Source organism: Chiloscyllium punctatum, unplaced genomic scaffold, assembly GCF_047496795.1.
Source record: "Chiloscyllium punctatum isolate Juve2018m unplaced genomic scaffold, sChiPun1.3 scaffold_192, whole genome shotgun sequence".
NCBI lineage: Eukaryota > Metazoa > Chordata > Chondrichthyes > Orectolobiformes > Hemiscylliidae > Chiloscyllium > Chiloscyllium punctatum.
Genome location: NW_027309926.1, coordinates 321,701 through 340,543, shown reverse-complemented (window position 1 = coordinate 340,543; position 18,843 = coordinate 321,701). Strand labels below are relative to the sequence as shown.

Genomic DNA, 18,843 nt, shown 5'->3' with positions numbered 1-18,843 from the left:
ACAGGTATAGTGCACTTACTCAATTCTGGCCGTCTGAAAGCGGGGGGTTACTCACACGATACTGGCCGTTTGACGGCGCTTTTGTACTTACTCTGACCTCACACTCCAGTAATATTAAATCCCTCGTTTCTGGTCTTGTTGCACTTTGCACCTGCGGGACTGAACTATTAACAAAGAGTCAATACACAGCCAGTGGCTCTTTTCACCGAAGTTGGGGGGAGCAGTACTGAAGTATTTTGAGACGTTTGGAGGCTTGGAGCGGGGGAATGCTTCCTTTTAGGAGGGTCAGTGGCGAGGTCGTGTCTTATTATCTGCGATGGAGTGCTGAGTGACTGAGTTGTCAAACATTCAGAGCTGTGGTATTGCCTGAGAACTGGTGTAGTGCCCCAGTTGCACTCTCCCATTTATGGGTTCCCTCCTTTAATTCTCCCATGCATTACGACCTGCTCCATTTACTGCTGCACTGCACCAAATCTCCGATTTACTCCTGCACTGAACCAAATCTCCCATTCGCTGCTGTACCTAACCGTTTCTCCCTTTATCTGACGCCCTGTTCCAATTGTTCTTACTGAGATAAACACTTGGCTGTGGTTCCATTTTGTCATTCCTTGCAATTATTGTCCCATTCATTGGTTCACTGTTAAATTCGTAAATATTAGGGATGCACAAGCTGGACGGAAGTGTCTGTTTCTCTGCAGCGATTCTCCATCATTATATTCAGTGTTTCACTCCGCTGCACACTTTCTCCCATTTATCAATCCTGCACAAATTTTGGAAAAGCATCAACTCTTCCATTGAATATGATCAGCCTCAGTTCTCCCACTTGGAATTTAACAGCACCTGCATGAATTCTCCAATATTGATGCCCTGTATCAATTCATTCCATTCAGTTATTCCCTGTACACCTCTTGCACGTATGGGTGCCCTGCTCATTTTTTATTTTCATTTCGTGGTGCACTGACCCGAATACCTATTTTGCTGTTGCTTCCAACATTTCTCCTTTACACAGATTCCCTGCCCCGATTCACAGTTTTAGATATGGTCTGCACCAATTCTCTGATATTTTGGCACTCCCACCAAATTTCTCATCTCCCACTTACGGATTGTCCCATTTACTCATACCCCTATACTGATTCTTCCAGTTCCTCATACTCCGAGACTAAATTCTCCTGCTTTTTCATATAACGATACAAATTCTGCCATTTCCTCATTTTCCTGCATGATTCTCTCATTTTCTGATGCCCGAGTTCAAATCTCCCATTTGGGTGTGCCCTACTTCTAATTCTAACTTTTAATGGTGACTAGCATCAAATATCTAATTTCGGTCCACTCCGCACCACTTCTTCCATTAACTATGTCTCTGCAATGATTCTTCCATGTAGTGGTCCACTGCTGTAATTCTCCAATTTTGGCGTTTACTGCATCAAAGTTTCAAATTGCCAAGCCTGCACTAATCCTCCCTTTCTTCATGCACTGAAGAAACTCTCCCACTGATTATTGCCTAGCCCCAACTCTCCTGTTTTGTTGTTTCCTGACATACATCTTCCACATAATGGTGTACTGCTCAAAGGTTTTTAATTATTTGCGTCCTACATCGATTGGCCACTTTCCTGCACTTTAGAACATTTCTCCGACTTACTGATTCCTGTCCGTGTTCTGCCATTTACGTGTGCTCTGTTTAATTGACTCGAATCAACTGCTAGCAAGAGCAAAGGAAAGGCTTTATTTTTCAACCTTTGCATGCAGGGCGGCCAATACACTTGGCAAAAGTGCCTTATGTAAGGGCTGTGAACAAAATTCACATATTCTTTTTATCCTATTCTTATCACATGCTCACGGCAAGTGTTGGGAAACATTCGAGCTCATATTTTCTCATTTCGATTCCTTGGACATAATTATCTTTATGTTTTCTGAAGCTTTTTTTCTGAACTCGGCTGCTCAGAAGGCCAGGTTAAATGTTTGCAAAGTTCCGCAAAGACAAGCTGACTCCTTGACGCAGAATTCAGCAAAGTATTTGCATATTTCAGCGAAGTATTAAATTTTGAAAATCATTCTCTGTCAGAATTCGCAGTAAATGTTAATTTTGTTAAGTTTCCATTACATTTTCCGAATTTTTAAAATCATTTTACAACAAGGACAACAACCAAAAAAAAAACAGATAGCTGTACATCAAAAATAATTTATGAACACCAAGCCTTTCCTCAGGCACCACTTAACTCGAACAAAGCTTTGTGGTGGTTTTACCACTTCAGTGGTTTGCCCGATACAAAGCCCATGTTCACACATCAAATTCGTCAACGTCGCTGTCGGGTGCGGACAAGCAATCGGATCTTCCTTCTGTGGGGCCACGGATCGTTTTACCATTTCGTATCGTACTGCATTCATAGGAAAGTGGTGGAGGCAGGTACACAACTAGGATCGTATTCAAAGCAATATGAGTAGGACCAGTCCTACAACTAGTAGAACGTGTTGGGTCCAATACCCTCCATAACAGAGGTGAGCCATCGGGAGCAGGAGTCATCTGCTCATGGAGGCGGTCATATAGCTGCCTTCATACCATTTATTAAACCAGTAATATTTTGGGACTCATCAGGAATATTAACACAGCATGAGGTACCTAACGTTTTCCAGACGCCCCCTCTCTCGGCCGTCAGGATGTCTAGTACGAATCGATTTTGTGTCACTGCTTCCGAACCGCCATTAACTCAGTGTTAATGAGTGATAGGCCTTCATCCGTCTCATTTGCGAATACACCCTACAACCGGGATCTCTGGCGCTGTGAGGCAGCAATGCTAACCACTGTGCCACCATGCCGCTCATGGTCTGGCCATTGGTAAAGGAACAAGCAATGTTTATGATTGTATCATTTGTGTATGTTGCTGTACAAGAGTCATTGTTCAAGTACAGCATCAAGGTACACTGGGGAGGTACCCAAAAGGAGTCTCCTTTTGGGTGCAAATGCACGTTTCTCCCCTGCAATCCACTATGTGGAAGGCTGTGATTGGTATCTTGTCAGGCTTGGGGCCGTAGTTAGTCTGGAGTTCGGGTGGTGACGCGAGATTTGCCCTAATTGCTCCCCACTACCAGGGTCAGGCGAGTCGCCTCCCGCGGAAGCAGACAGCTGGCATTACTCGGCAAGCTCTCAGTAATTTGCTGGGCAGTCGACCGTTGGGCTGTGTGCAAACATATCCAACAAGTGTAGCCAACGTCTAATCTCTAGTTTTGTCTTAGGACCAAAGCACATGCTCTGTCCCCTTCACATCTAGCAATGGCCCTTCGCTGCTCCCAACCTACTGCCGTCGCATTTACGCCATTTATCTGCAGCAGGAAAATACCCCTCCAGCTTTAGACTCGCTCTGTAGCCACGGCTGTCTCCCTTCGGGTTCGGGTGTGTCACCAATGCCCTTTGCCCGGCTTGGAGTTAGGTGCATGATCTGGTTTGATTGATTGCCATGCCCCAGTGCCTTCTGTAGAACCTTCTGCACTGCATCTCGGGGGACGGGGGTCGGCTGCACCACTATATTCACCTGTCTTCAGATGTCGGAAAAGGATCTATCTATTTCACACCACGAGACTCCCTCATCGCTCTTCTGAGTTTTACCTTGATCATAGAATATTTATTTCCCGTGTCAGGTGCCCGTTTTGCTGTGGTGGCTCCTACGAAGTGCCAGTCACTGGTGCGGCATGGATCCCTGCATAAATATTAATTATCGAATTTATAGTCGTCCTTGTTACTGAACGGCTTTGGGTCGCATCTAAAGATCCACTTCGTCTTATCAGTTAAGATTACCGTCTGCTGAATTCCTTGAGGCCTAGCGCTCCAACCACAACGCCATAAAAAAGACATATATCTAGATGGCATCGATCAACCCCTCAGAAAACGAACAGGAAATGACATCTCCACAAACCCCAGGAAACCCATTCAGGACAAACATATAAATAGAAAGCAGAACACAACAGCTTCGCTTTACTTGGACGTCTCCACTGATGATGTTACCTAGCCAGGTAATGAAACGTCCGGATATCAAAGGTCCAGCTCGGCGATCAAACCTACACCCTAACCCTCAACCTGAGCTACAAACCTTCACAAACCTTGGAACTACTAAGCCTCTCAGGGATGCCCAATATCGGAATTATTTCAGTTTGGAAAGCTTTGGCTACGGCACTGGCATTCTGTTGAGCCATGGGGAACGCTTACACCCATTTGGAAAACATATCAACTGTTACCAGAAAATGCCTTTTTCCTTTGCAGTGGATTAGTTCAGTAAAATCCATTTGTAAATGTTCAAATTGTTTTTGGGGTTTCGGGAGTGCCACATGACTCATCTGTATTCTCCTCCCCACATTATTGTGGCACAGATAAGACATCGTTCACAATATTTCTGGAAGTAATGAGTAAATCCCTTAGTGTTCCACTGTGCTGAAATGTTGTCATATCTCCCCTATTTTGACACATGTTCCTTACCGTGTGTCAGTTTTGCATAGGATGGAAATAATGACAGAAAAGGTTTACCCTTGGGGCCACACCATACACCTTACCTCAAACTAAACTCTGCTTTTTACCACTCAAACGTGTCTTCAAGTCTGGACTTCGACTATGAGTCCCGTACGTCTGCTGTTGGGGTAAAGATTTTTGTCATACACATGTCAAACTGATCATTTAACGGCTGCTGGGCTGGAATACTTGCCGTTGAGTCTGCCCTTGCATATCCTTGAGAAACAGAATCGTTATTTTTCGTGCGGGCTTCATATTTACACACAGCGATTGATTCAGGCAATAGGAACGATCCCAAGATGTCAGAAATCTGATCACAATGTGTGATAGGCTTTCCGGTGAAGGTCAATCAACCCTTGTGTTTCCACAGGGTTTCAACATCATGTGCAACACCGAATGTGTATCTGCTCTCGGTTAAATATTCGCTGTCTTTCTCTTAACCAATTTACAAGCCTCAGTCAATGCAGCCAGCTCCGTTGCTTGCACTGACAGTTGAGAAGGGAGTGATCCTGCTTTGAATACCTCATGGGTAGTTACTACAGCATACTCAATACAATTCTGGCCTATCTCCTTGCTCCTGAATGCTGGCCCATCCACAAAAAAAACTCTATATTTTGATTCTGAAATGGTAAATTCTGCAAGAGTCTGGTCTGGGGCAGCAAATTTCATTAATTACAGCGATACAATCATGTGGGTCTCCGTCTCCTTCTCCAGTGAGAGGACGAGCAGCATGAAGGATGTTATATCGTTTTATTGCAATATTAGGCTTCTCCCATAACACACTGTTGTATCTGTGCCAACGTGCTGCGGACGTATGTGCTGTCTTTTGCTCGGAAAGCAGTAAGGATACTGCATGTGCGATCAGTACGGTTAAGTCGCCATAGCCGATTATGTCCCTCGACGCTGAAACAGCCTTTTCAGCTGCAACCACAGCTCGCAGGCATTTACCGAATCCTGCCAAGACGAGGTCTAGCTTAGCCGAAAAATAAGTTGCCAGCCTGAATTTTCCCCCATGATCAAAGATGGGATGCAGCCACGTTTCTCATCTACCGTTTGACAGAAGGCTTGTTTGGATTACGGAATCCCCAGTGTAGGTGTTCTTTGAAACGTCTTTTTCAATTCAACTCGGCCGCTGGGGTCCATTGCAACGGACTTTGGTTGTGCTACCCATTTCCATGGGTCATATCAATTCGGGGCGCCTCAAGATTTGCGTAATGTTGGATAAACGTTCTTCAGTAGGAGCATATGCCCAAAAAGGATAGCAATTGTTTGTTTATGTGAGGTTTTGGAATTTGCTGAATTACTTGCACTCTGTCTTGACCAATGGAATTCCCTTGTTTAGATATTAAGTGACCGAAGAACTTCAACTGTTGTTGCATAATTTGAAGCTTTGCGAGACTGGCTTTGTGCCCTTCCCTCGTGCAACGCAAGGGAATCCTTCTCACATTGTTCCTCTGTCGGTGCTGCGATTAAGCAATCGTCTACAGACTGCAGAAGGGCTGACCCCGGGATTAAGACAAGAGTCTCCAGACTCCTGCGCGTACAGCCTCATTATATATAGTGGGTGACTCACAGTAACCTTGACCAAGTCGTGTGAACTCATAAGATTTCATTTTGAATGAAAAAGCGAACCAGAATTGACTGCCTGGATGCACCGTTACACGAAAGAATGTATTTGCTAAATCCACAGCAGGGAATCATTTACTGTCCGGTGTAAATTGACCTAATCTAGGTTTCGAACATTTGATGCGTGCGGGACAACACTGCCTGCAGGTCTTGAACAAACCTCCATTCCTCAAGTTCACTTCGAATTTTTGCCTTATGATCAGAAAAATGGGAGTTCTCACCGGTGACTTTACAGAGAGGATTATCACTCTTGCCTTTAGGAAGGATTGAAAGATTGGATGAAAGAATGGCCTCCTTCCATGGCCTCGGGATTTAACGGGTATTGTGCCCTGAAAAGACCATACTCCGAATTCGTGTTTATTCGTATTGGTTCACAACCTCGGAAAAGCCCCAGATCATGTTTGCCTTTTGCCGACAATTCAGTAGGGACCGTTATTAATCTTGGGTCTGAGATGTTTATCTTAGGGAAACGCCAGGCCAGCCTTCTAGTCTCTTCAGAGCTAGCGGGCCTTAACTCTACTGTCCTATCTGCCTGAGTTAGACCATTTAATTTCTTCATATATGTCCGGACATCTGCATTGAACCACATACCCACATCGTCCCAGGACACCCAACATTTCGTACTTTATGCCTTTAGTACCCATGGTCCCAAATCCTGCCACCTGTCACTGGACACCTTTGCCAGTGACACGCGAGGAGCAGAGCCTTTCACATCAAAAGTATCGAGTTTACTTGCCGTCACAGGTACTTTACATAAGTTCACACTGACTGCACATCTGTCATCTCTTCAATAAAATTCGCACAATAACAACTGACCTGGTTTCACCAATCTCCTGAACCAATACTTCGCTTATGGTTCCTCAGGGCCATCGTGGTGTATTTGTGCCTTGCAGTGCAGCATATTCCCGCAAAAAAGTCGGTGTTAATAGGATTAACATGGTTAGTTTCTTCCAGGGTGTGTGAATCGCTCACTGAACTCATTGCTCTCTGGCTTAATCGCCAAACATAGTTGGTGGGTTGTATTTTACAGTTTACACTTGTGAATCTTCCCTTTGAATTACCTGCAAGCCCGTCAGAGTACTGAGCAAATCAACCCCCAGTCTCACTATGAGATCCCGAGTCATCAAATTTAAAAACAGAATTCCGCTAACAGAATTGAGAATTAGAATATATGCACATTACTGATTTCACGCAATATGGGTGCGGTAAAACTCTCATATCACAACTCCTGATACATCCATTGAGTTCAGGAACATTCCACTCATCTTTATTGGCGTCAACTCTCTGAACTGGCTTGATTTCAGGAGTGTATGCGCTGGCGAAGTATCTACCAAAAAGGTAACTGATGTACCTTCCACATATAACGTAGAGGGAGGCATCGACATATACACATCATTATTATATTGAACATATTGTCTACACTTCGCAATCTCAATGTTCAATATAGAGTTGGGACACATCTCAGTGCCTGTTAGGTTAGTAGAAGAGATGAGCAAAAGGGATTCTTCGTTGCCAAGTATAAAGGAAAGATGTTTACCTGTACCTTGTGAGCTGCCCACCTCAACCTCAGGTCGTCTCCTGTCAGTCACCATGCTGTCCAGCCTCCAGGACCGACTGAGGCTGTCTGTGCAGGCACTGTCTCGATCAGTGGTCCATTGATCCACAAACAAAGCACCAGCGAGACCTGTCTCTGCCAGCGCACTTCCGTGATCCCTTCCTCTTCCTCTTTTGCGACCTCCACCTGTGCCGCTCTCTTTTCTTGCAGTTCCTCCCTCCAACGGCTGAACGGCCATTTGCATCATAATAAGCTGAGGTATACGTGATTGATGTTCCATCTTTAATTTCCGGTTATGGTTCTCTTGTGCCAGCAAATTTTCAGCATGTATCACGTATTGTTCTATCAAATTCAACTTTCCCGTGTCCCAGATAATACATGTAAATTATTACATTTTTTGTTGTTTCGTACTTCATTCCATTGATGAAGCTGCTCCTGAGGTGTGACTCATACGGTGTGATCTCTGCCTTCGTTTTGTCCTCGGGTGGTATCAGTCCACAATAGACATTATCAACTTTCGTGAGGCGTTTAACACACTGGGGCACTGTCTCAACTTCTTTTGGGATTCCTGCTTCAATTGGTTGTGGGTACGATATGATATCGGAGATTCAGCAGACCCTGAGGCGGCGACCATTGACTTGGAATCTTCGCGAAGTGGATCTCGTAGGGGGGCTGTAGCTCTTCGAGGGCTCCCATCAAGGTCAGGGTATGATCCAGTCTGAAGACACTGTACAGCTTCATTATGTTGTTTTCCGTGCGTGCCTGCATGTGTGCTGGTGTTTGTACGTGTATTTGATCTATCTTTTATTGGAGATCTTCTTTCCCTGAAATCAGGCTCAGCCTTCAACATGTTATAAGCACTCCAATTCACAGGTTCTATTATTCCCTTCCGTTTCTCCTTCTCTCTCTCCTCCAACGGTGACCTCAGAATTTGCAACTCCATGTTGCTAAAACTTCCTTCCTCCAGAAAACCACATTCCTTCATTTACATTTCTAACTGCTTTACAGAAACTGGACCATAATTATTTAGCATATATTGTATTTTATTCTTGACCATTCCGAGTTCTCGGTGAACCCTCTGTTTGTTCGCTCTTGCTGGAGCCGATTTTCATGGTTATTGGAAAAGTGTTCATCTCTCTCTCTCTGTCTCTCTGTCTGTCTATCTGTCTCTCTCTCACACACACACACACGAAACCATAATATTCTATTTGCCAATATAATTTGCTTTTACCTCCGGAGGTCCCCTCCCATTGGGCGCAACTGCCTCATGGCCTTGATTTTCACAAACCAAGAACCTACGTAACTGGTACATCCTTGGCATCTCCAACGCTGCCCATGGTGGCTCCAAGTCTAAAACCACTGTTATTCTTTCTGTCCCTTAAACTCTCTAGAGACTGCAATCCTTTCCCTTGAGTCTTACTCGAATACCGCGCGAGAGTTCACTGGTCCCTCTTCTTGGTTCATTTATTCTCTTCCAACTAGTCTCTCTGTCGGATTACTTTAGCCACAATTCTTTCCCCGACCCTATTGGATTCAGACCGCGACGCTGGGGCGATCCACATATCCACTGTCCTCTCACGGAAAGGGGCCAAATCAGCGCTCAACGCACTGTTGCATCCGCCTCCTTGGAATCTTCAGAATCTTACCCAGTCGCAGGGTCTGGGCAGGCCCCCAAGTTTACTGCCATGGGATTTCAATCGACTCGACTCAAATGCTCCCAAGAGCAAAGATAACGTTTAGTTTTGGACTCTGCAGAGTGGACCCGACACATTTGCAAGACACCTCATGTCAGGGGCGCCTGACGGTTTTCATTAAGTGTGACGCATTAAGTGTGAGGTGGTCAGGGTGATAGCGAAGCAGTTAGTGCGAGGGGGTCAGTGTGACAGTGACGCAGTTAGAGTGAATGGTCAGACTGATAGTGACGCAGTAATTGGAAAGAGATCAGTCTGATAGTGATGCAGTAAGTCTTACTGTGTCAGGCTGATTCTGACACATAATTTGGGAGGGGACGGGGTGATTGTGACGCAGTAAGTGTGAGGGGGTCAGGCAGAGACTGACGCAGTGAGTGTGAGGCAGTCAGGGTGATAGTGAGGGAGGAAGTGCGTGCTTTCAGCCAGGTAGTGACACAGTAAGGTGAGAGCATCAGGCTGATAGTGGCCAGTAAACGTGAAGTGTGAGGGGAATAGTGACGCAGTAAGAGTGAGGTGTCAGGCTGATAGTGATGCGCTAAGTGTGAGGGGTCAGTGTGATAGTGAAGGAGTAAGTGTGAGGGGGTCAGGCTGATAGAGACACAGCAAGTGTGGTGGGGTCAGGCTGACAGTGGCACAGTATGTGTGAGGGGTCAGGCTGATAGTGATGCAGTAAGTGTCCGTGAGTCAGAGAGATCCTGATGCAGGAAGTGGGAGGGTACAGGGTGATCGTGACGGAGTGAATGAGAGGGGGTCAGCGTGATGCTGACGGAGTAAGTGTGAGTGTTCAGGCTGATATTGATGCTGTAAGTTGAGGGCATCAGGCTAATACTGCCCAGTAAGTGTTAAATGCCATGGTGATAGTGGTGCAGGAAATTTGAGGAGTCAGACTGTTAGAGACGGTGAAATTATGAGAGTTCAGGCTGATAGTGATGCGGGAAGTGTGCGAGTGTCAGGCTGATAGTGACACAGTAAGTGTGCGGGTGTCAGATTGATAGTGACGCAGTAGGTTTGTTGGGAGCAGAGTGATCGTAACGTAATAAATGTGAGTGGATCAGGATGATAGTGACAGGTTAGTATGAGGGGAGGATGGTAGCGTGACGCAGTGAGTGTGAGGTGTCATTATGATAGTGAAGCAGACTGTGTGAATGTGTCATTGTGATGGTGGCATGGCAAGTGTGGTGGGGTCAGGGTGACAGTGACGCAGATGCTTTGAGGTGGTCACGTTCTAGTGATGCAGTAATTGTGAGTGGTCAGTGTGATAGTGACACAGAACGTGTGAGGGGATAGGCTTATAGTGACGCAAAACAGGTGAGGGGTCAGGCGTATAGTGACTCAGTAAGGGCAAGGGGTTAGGGTGACAGTGATGTGGATGCACTCACGGGGCTAGGTTGTAGTGAAACTGTAAGTGTGAGTGTCTCAGGCTGATAGTGATGAAGCAAATGCGAGGGGGTAAGGCGGATAGGGATGCAGTAAGTGTTCAGGGGTAGTGCTAGAGGTGATGCAGTAAATGTGAGTGTTGAAGCTGATAGTGATTCATTAAGTTTGAGGGGATGAGGCTAATCTTGATGCAGTAAATGTGACGTTGTCAGAATGATAGTTACACTGTAAGAGTATGGGCGCACAATGACCTTGACGCAGTAAGTATTGGAGAGTCAAGGTGACAGTGACGCAGTAAGCATGAGGGGTAAGTCTGAAAGTGACTCAGTATATGTAAGGGAGTCAGCCTGGTAGTGGAGCAGTATGTGTGAGATGGTCAGGCTGATATTGATGCAGTTAGTGTGTTGGGGTCAGAGTGATAGTGACGCCATAGGTGTAAACAGCTCAGGATGGTAGTGACACATTGGGTGTGAGATACCTGTGTGATGGTGACGCAGTAAGTGTAAGGGGTCAGGATGACAGTGACACTGTAAGTTTAAGGCCCACAGTCTGATATTGCAGCAGCAAATGTGGGGTGTCAGGGTGTAAAAGGCGTCGTAAGTGAGAGACGGGCATTGCGATAGTAAAGCAGTCAGTGTGATGGGGTCAGACTGATAGTGACACAGTCAATGTGACGGGGCATGTTTTAGTGACAAGATAAGTGAGAGGCGTCAGTCTGATACTGACACAATAAATGCGATGGAGTCAGGCTGATAGTGACACAGTAAGTGTGAGGGGTCAGACTGATAGTGACACAATAAGTGTAAGGATTCAGAGTGATAGTAACATAGGAAGTGTGAGGGTGTGATTGATAGTGACGCAATATGTGTGTGGCGGTCAGGCTGATAGTGACACAGTAAAAATAAAGCTGTCAGGGTGAAATTGGCAAAGACTGTGTGAGTGGGTCAGGGTAAATGAGAGAGTTTCAGAGTGAGAGTGACGCAGTCAGTCTGAGGGGTCAGACTGATATTGACGCAGTAAGTGTGAAGGGTTCAGGTTGGTAGTGACACAGTCAGTGTGAGGGGGCAGAGTTTTAGTTATACAGTAAGTGCAAGGCATCAGACTGAAACTGATACAAAAAGTGTGAGTGGGTCAGGGTGAGAGTGACACAGTGCACCTGAAGGATCAGGCTGATAGTGGCACAGTCAGTGTGATGGGGCAGTGTTTTAGTGACATGGTAAGCGTGAGGCGTCCGTCTGATAAAGACACAAAAAGTGTGATGGAGTCAGGCTGATAGTGACGCAGTAGGTTTTCGGAGTGAGGGTGATAGTAACGTCGGAAGTGCGACGGCGTCACTTATAGTGACGCAATAAGTGTATGGCTGTCAGGCTGGTAGTGACGCTGTAAAAATGAGGATGTCAAGGTGAAACTGGTGCAGTAAGTGTGAGGATGGAAGATAGACAGTGATGCAGTAAGTGTGAGGGGTTCACGCTGATATTGAGGCATGCAGGTGTGAGTGGCCAGGTTGATAGTGACGCTGTGTGCCGGAAGGTCCGGCTGATAACGACGCAGAAAATGTGAGTGTGTCATTGTGGTAGTGACGCATTATGCGTGAGAGGGTCAGGGTGATAGTGACAGAGAAAGTGTGAGGGGGTCAGGTTGTTCGTGATGCAGTAATTGTTAGCTTGGTCAGCTTGATAGTGATGGGGTCAGGCTGATAGTGACACAGCAATTGTGAGGTGGTCAGGGTAGTAGTGATGCAAAACGTATGAGTGGGTCAGGCTAATAGTGATGCAGTACGTGTGAGGTGTCAGGCTCGTAGTGACGCCGTAAGGGTGAGAGTGTTGGTATGCTAGTGACGCAATAAGTGTGAGGTATCAGGTGGAAACCCATGCTGTAAGTGTGACGTGTTCGGGGTGACAGTGATGCAGACACTTTGAGGGTGTCAGATTGAGAATGACACAGGTTGATAGTGACACAGTAAGTGTATGGGGATCAGGCTGTAAATGATATCCTAATTATGATATAGTTAGGTTAATAGTGGTGCAGTGAGTATGAGTTGTCAGGGTGATAGTGACACACACGGTGTTAGTGGGATAGGGTGATAGTGATGCAGCAAGTATGAGGAGGTCAGAGTGAAAGTGTGCAGGGTCTGGCTGAAGGTGACGCAAGAAGTTGTGAAAGGATCAGGCTGATCTGGACGCACTAAGTGTGGGGGTTCAAGGTGATAGTGATGCTGTAAGTATGAGTGGTCAGTCTGATAGCGACACAACATTTGAAAGTATCAGGCTGGTAATGATGCTGGAAGCATGAGGGGGGTCAGGCTGATGTTGACGCACTAAGTGAGAGAGTGTCAAGGTAAAGTGTGAGCAGGTTAGAGCAATAGTGATGCCGTTATTGAGTGGGGTTTGGCTGATAGGGATGCAGTGGTTGCGCATATGTCAGGGTGTTCGTGATGCAGTAAGTGTGAGGGTGCCAGAGTGCTAGTGATGCAGTAATTCTGAGGGGATCAGAGAGATACAAACACAGTCAGTATGAGGGGCTCAGGCTGATAGTGACGCAGTACATGTCGCGATATCAGGGTAATAGTGACGCAGTATGTGTGCGGTGTTCAGGCTGATAATGATATAGTAACTGAGAGGAGTCGGGGGAACAGTGAAGCAGTCAGAGTGAGGTGACGCAGCAAATTTGAAGGGTCAGGCTGTTAGTGACGCTGTCAGTATGAGTGCCTCAGGCTGATAATGATGAAATAAATTTGAGCGAGTAATGCTGATAGTCAGGTGATTAGTGCGAGTGAGTCAGGCTGGTAATGACACCGTAAATGTGAGTGTTGAATCTCATAGTGAAGCAGTAAGTGTGAGGGGGTCAAGGTTATAGTGACATAGTAAGTTTGAGGGGGTCAGTGTTGTAGTGACATGGTAAGTGTGAGGCGTCAGTGTGACACTGACATAATAAGTGTGATTGAGTTAGGCTGGTAGTGACACAGTAAGTGTAAGGAGTCAGGGTGATAGTAACATGGGAAGTGTAATGGCGTGACTGTTAGTGACAAAGTAAGTGTTTGGCAGTCAGGCTGATTGTGATGCGGTCAATATGAAGGTGTCAAAGTGAAAGTGGCGCAGTAAATGTGAGGGTGCCAGATGGATAGCGCTGCAGTAAGTTTCAGGGGTTCACGCTGATATTAAGGCAGTAAGTGTGAGGGGTCAGGTTTATAGTGATGCAGTAAGTGTCGGCGGGTCAGGCTGATAGTGATGACCAAATATCCAAGGCTCTGATCTTGGTCATAAATCACAATGCTTCATTTTAAAAATTTGCTCTCCTGCTTTTAGATTCACCAATGAGGGAACAAAATTTAACTGCACCACCCTGTTTATCTCTTCAAATATTTTGCAACTCTCAGTGAGATTACCTCTCTTGTTTTTAAAATGTTAAAAAAAAGGCCGAATTTGCCCAATTTCAAGTCATAGGACTAACGTTCATTCATGTTATCAAGGCTAATCACCATTCGTGGTATTGCTCATACGGCATTAGTATCTCTCCTAAATTGAGGATTATAATTCGTCATACTGTACTCAAAGTGCGGTCGAACTGAGCCACCATACATTGGAAATAATGCTTCTTTCTCGTGCCCTGAAATCCTTCTGCAGCTTTCACAACAGATTTCTATAACTGCTCCTAGACTGCAATGACTTATTAAAAACGTCTCCAAGATGCATTTCTAAAAATCTGTACATCAGACTTTCTACATCAAAAAGATTTCAAACTGTTACCTTCGACAAATAATCTCCACACATTTCCCACCTGATAAGTATGATAAAGTCAAATCGTTGCTATTGATTAAATCATGAGGGACATGGATAGGTTGACTGGACTAGTTGATTTCCCGCTGGTGAGCGAGTCAAAACTGAGAAAGCATAGGTTTAAAATTAGTGGGTAAGGATTTAAAAAGAACGTTAGGGGCTACATTTTCAGTCGTGTCCAGAATGAACTGCCAGAGAAATTGGTGGAGACTGGTACAACTGCAACGTTTAATGGCATCAGGATGGATATATGAGTAACAAGGTTTAGAGGATGTGGGCCAAATGTTGGCAGATGGGACCTATTAATTTAGGATATCTGTCCACCATGGTCAAGTTGGAAAGAAGGGCCACTTCCCGTGCTGTATTTCTCTCGGACTTGATGACTATGGCACAACCGCAAAAAACATTGCAAATGATTCCGTCAAGACGATTTCAAGTTCCAAATCTTTGGTCAATCTTCCTCTCTGCTGCTCACAAGTTCATTACCTGATGTCAGAACTTACGGATTAATTGCTGGATCCATTTCTGTAAATCGGTTCTGCATTCTCTCTAATTCTGATATGTTTTTACGAATGTAGCCAGTGTTTATGGGCTTTGCATCAATACTTCTGACACCATATTTCAATGAATATTAAAACGCAGCCGCATATTACTTTGGCACCAGATGCTGAGCAATTGAGTCAAAATCGATCGATCGGACACAGTGTGACAATGATCCTCTTCGTGTGGTGCACATCCGTGACTCTATAACTCGATGAAGAATCATTCCCACAAGTTCAGCTGTGTCAGAATCCAAGTTGCGGTGAAAGCCTGGCAATCTGCTGAGGTAAGTTCGTCTGGGTCTCTGAAAAGGATATGGCGAATTCTTTGGATCTTGACAAATTGCTCTTCCAACAACTTTCGTATTTCATGAATTCAGTTGCTTTACTATAAAAAGTGGCACCGGTGTCTCAGTTTTGATGGCCGAGAGGTTAAGGCGTTGGTTTGGAAATCCAATGGTGCATCACTGCGTAGGTTCGACACCTGCTCAGAGCGTGTAGTCGTTTAAAAGTTGGGAATTTGCTTGTAGGTTTTGGGTTTCGTGGAGCTTGAGCTTTCCCTTCAATCAAAAGTAAATTTTCAACTGTGAAAAATCCGAAGTAATTTCAAAACTGACCCAGTTATCTCATTGGGTAAATTATATCTCGAGACACAAAAAGCCACCAACTTCCAACACGAATAAGTTTAAACACATTTGTCGAACTATCGTGAAATTTGGATGTTCGTCAGGAGGGGGCAATTAAGCAAAGCAATGCAATGCATTTACCTGCAGGTGATGAATGCTTTTTATTAGGATCAGTTGAAAGTCAAGCTGAGATTATATTTCAGACACACAATTTGTGATTATTCTAGATTATAGAGTGACAGAGTCATACAAATGTAGAGCGAAGGAATCAGACCCTCATTCCAATTCACCATGCAGATCAGACACCCTAGCCTATTCTATTCCCGATTGTCAGCACTCAGTCAATATCCCGCTGAATCCTTCTTATTCTTTGAAACGTCCAGGTGGCTCTTAAATGCTTTAATTGTTCCAATTTCCATCACTTCCTCTGGCAGCTCATTGCATGCAATTAATACCATCTGCATGAAAGTGTTAACCCTTCGGCTCCTTGTAGAGCTTTCAAGTCTAACCATAGATCCATGCCCTCTAATTCTGACGCCACTACCCGAGGGATAATACCTGTTCTATTTATCCTATTCGTGTCCGTCATTATTTCATAAACCTCTATAAAGGCCCCCCTCAGCCTTCGATGCATGCCAGCATTCTCAGCCTCTCTCTATAGCTCAAATACTCCAACCCTGGTAACATTCCTGGCAATCTTTTGAGGACCTGGTCAAGTTTCACAACATCCTTCTGATAGGAAGGAGACCAGAATTGCACACAATATTCCGAAAGTGACCAAAGCAGTGTCCTGTATTGTCGCAACATGATCTCCCATCTCCTACACTCAATGTTTTGACCAATAAAGGAAAGAATACCAATGAGCTTCTTCACTGTCCTGTCGACATGCGGCTCCACTTTCAGTGAATTATGAACCTGCAATCCAAGGTCTCTCTGTTCAGCAGCACTTCCCAGAACTTTACCATGAAGTGTCAACTCTAAAAAGCAGAGGAGACCATAGATGTTCCCTGAAATGGTCTGCAATTTTGCACTATGACTCTCTGATGCAGAGGAGACAGCACCACGAGCAACGGATGCAGTAAGTCAGGTTCGAGGAAATCCAGGTAAATCTTTTGTGCATTGTAACAATTCTTTGAGATCTTGCATGATGACAAGACAGAGTAGAGTAGAGAGAGCGTATAGTAGCTTTATTTGTCATTTCTACCATATACAATTTGGTACAATAAAAAAGGAAACAGCTTTGCTCCAGGATTAAGGTGCTATTTAAACACACAGAATACGTGACAGTAGTCATACGCAAGACAGGACAAAATGTATAAAAAGTGCAAAATCTGTAAGGTTGCGCAGTAATTTCTGACAAGAGAAGATAATACACACAATGGTGGACAAAGAACAATGCAACAATGAATGATCATTAATAAAACATTGTTGTTTGCAGACATTCAAAAAGTTGCCCAGAAATTGCAAATGGAAGCGAATGCGATCATACAGTGCAGAGACGTTTGAAAGCTTGGAGGAAGAAACAATTATACAGATTGGCTGTGGGAGACTAAAGTTTCTTGAACTTTCTGCCAGATGGCAAGAGTGCCAAGAATTTGAATCAAAGATGTGTGTGGTTGTCCAAATTGCTGTTACCTTGGGGATCAGTTTGGGTTTTAAATTTATTTGATGGAGGGAAAAATACCCCGATGATCATCTTAGCAATTTTCACTATCTCTTGTAGGTTCTTACAATCCGAACTGACGCAATTCCAAAACCATGCAGTGTTGCAGCTGCTCAGGATATTCTGCATGAACCCTCTCTGGAATGCCTTGAGGACAGCGTGTGTGAGAGGGGCTTTCCTCAGCCTACTCAGAAAATAGAGACGCTGCTGTGCTTTCTTGACTATATAACTGGCATTGTGGGACCAAGTGAGACCACCCACCAGATGCGCGCAAATAAATCTGTGGCTCTTCACAATCTCCATTGGAAAGCCATCAATGTCCACCAAAGCATGATGGCTCTGTGACGTCTTTAAGTCAACAGCCATCTCTTTCGTTTTCTCCACGATTAGAGACAGGGTGTTGGCTCAGCAGCAGTCCTTTAGCTGTTGCACGTCCTCTCTGTATGCTGAATCATCAGTCCTGCAAATGAGATCCACTACCGTCATGTTAACAACGAACTTAGTTATATAATATGAACTGGACATCGTTGCATAGCCGCGTGAAATCAGGGGGAAGAGCAGTGGACCAAGCACACATCCCTGGAGAGCGCCGTGCAGAGTGCGATGATGTTGGAGATGCTATTTACAATTTGGGGATGACTGTGGGATCCAAGTCGGTAAGTTCAGGATCGAGTTAAAGAGGGAGGCATTCAAGCCCAGCAGACCCGGCTTTGCAGTCAGAGGATGAGCAATGACAGTATTAAATGTAGAACGGAACTGAATGTACAGTAATCTGACGAAGGTGTTCTTCTTGTCCAGATGGAGATTTGGAAAGATGGCATCATCTGTACAGCGATTGGAGTGACAAACAAACTGCAGAGCTTCTTTTGGGGAGGGGGGGGAGGGGAGAGCAACAAGGTCATAATATGTCACATCAAAGGCCTCTCGGAACAATTCATGATGGTGAGTGATAACGTAACGGGGCAGCAGTCATTGAGACCGGGCACTGATGACGTCTTCGGCACAGGGACGATCATAGTGACTTGGAGCACGTTGGAGCAATGGCACAAATCTGGGATATGTTAAAGATGTCCGTGAGAACCTCTGTCTGTACGTCAGAGGATCCTCTGAGCAGTCTGGCATGAATGTATGTGGTCCAGCAGCCTGCTGTGGATTAACTATGCTTTAGGTTTCCCCCATGTCAGTCGTGGTAAGAGACAACACCTCGTCCTTGGAATGGTCTTCCTCACGGCAACAACTTTTCATGGCCCAAACATGCAGAGATTTGTTAAACTCATCTGGGATGGAGGCATCACCAACACCAGCAGGCGATGCTGTGCTGTGTTTGGTGATGGCTTTAATACTCTTGCATATGCTCTGCATCTCACTGTCCTGAAAAAGGCTGCATATTCTCTGGACGTGTGCGTGTTTTGCCTCTTCGATGGCGTGGCACAGATTGGTCCTCGCTGTTGTCAATGCCAGCTTGTCACGTGCTCTGAAGTTAGAATCACGGGTC

At 45.2% G+C, this 18,843-nt stretch overlaps 1 non-coding gene across 1 annotated transcript; it reads left to right on the top strand.

Moving 5' to 3' along the window:
• Positions 1-15,473: 15,473 nt before the first annotated feature.
• On the top strand, positions 15,474-15,555 carry trnas-gga (transfer RNA serine (anticodon GGA)). Its single transcript has one exon. It is a non-coding gene; the product is annotated as a tRNA-Ser (tRNA).
• The last annotated feature ends 3,288 nt before the right edge of the window (positions 15,556-18,843 follow it).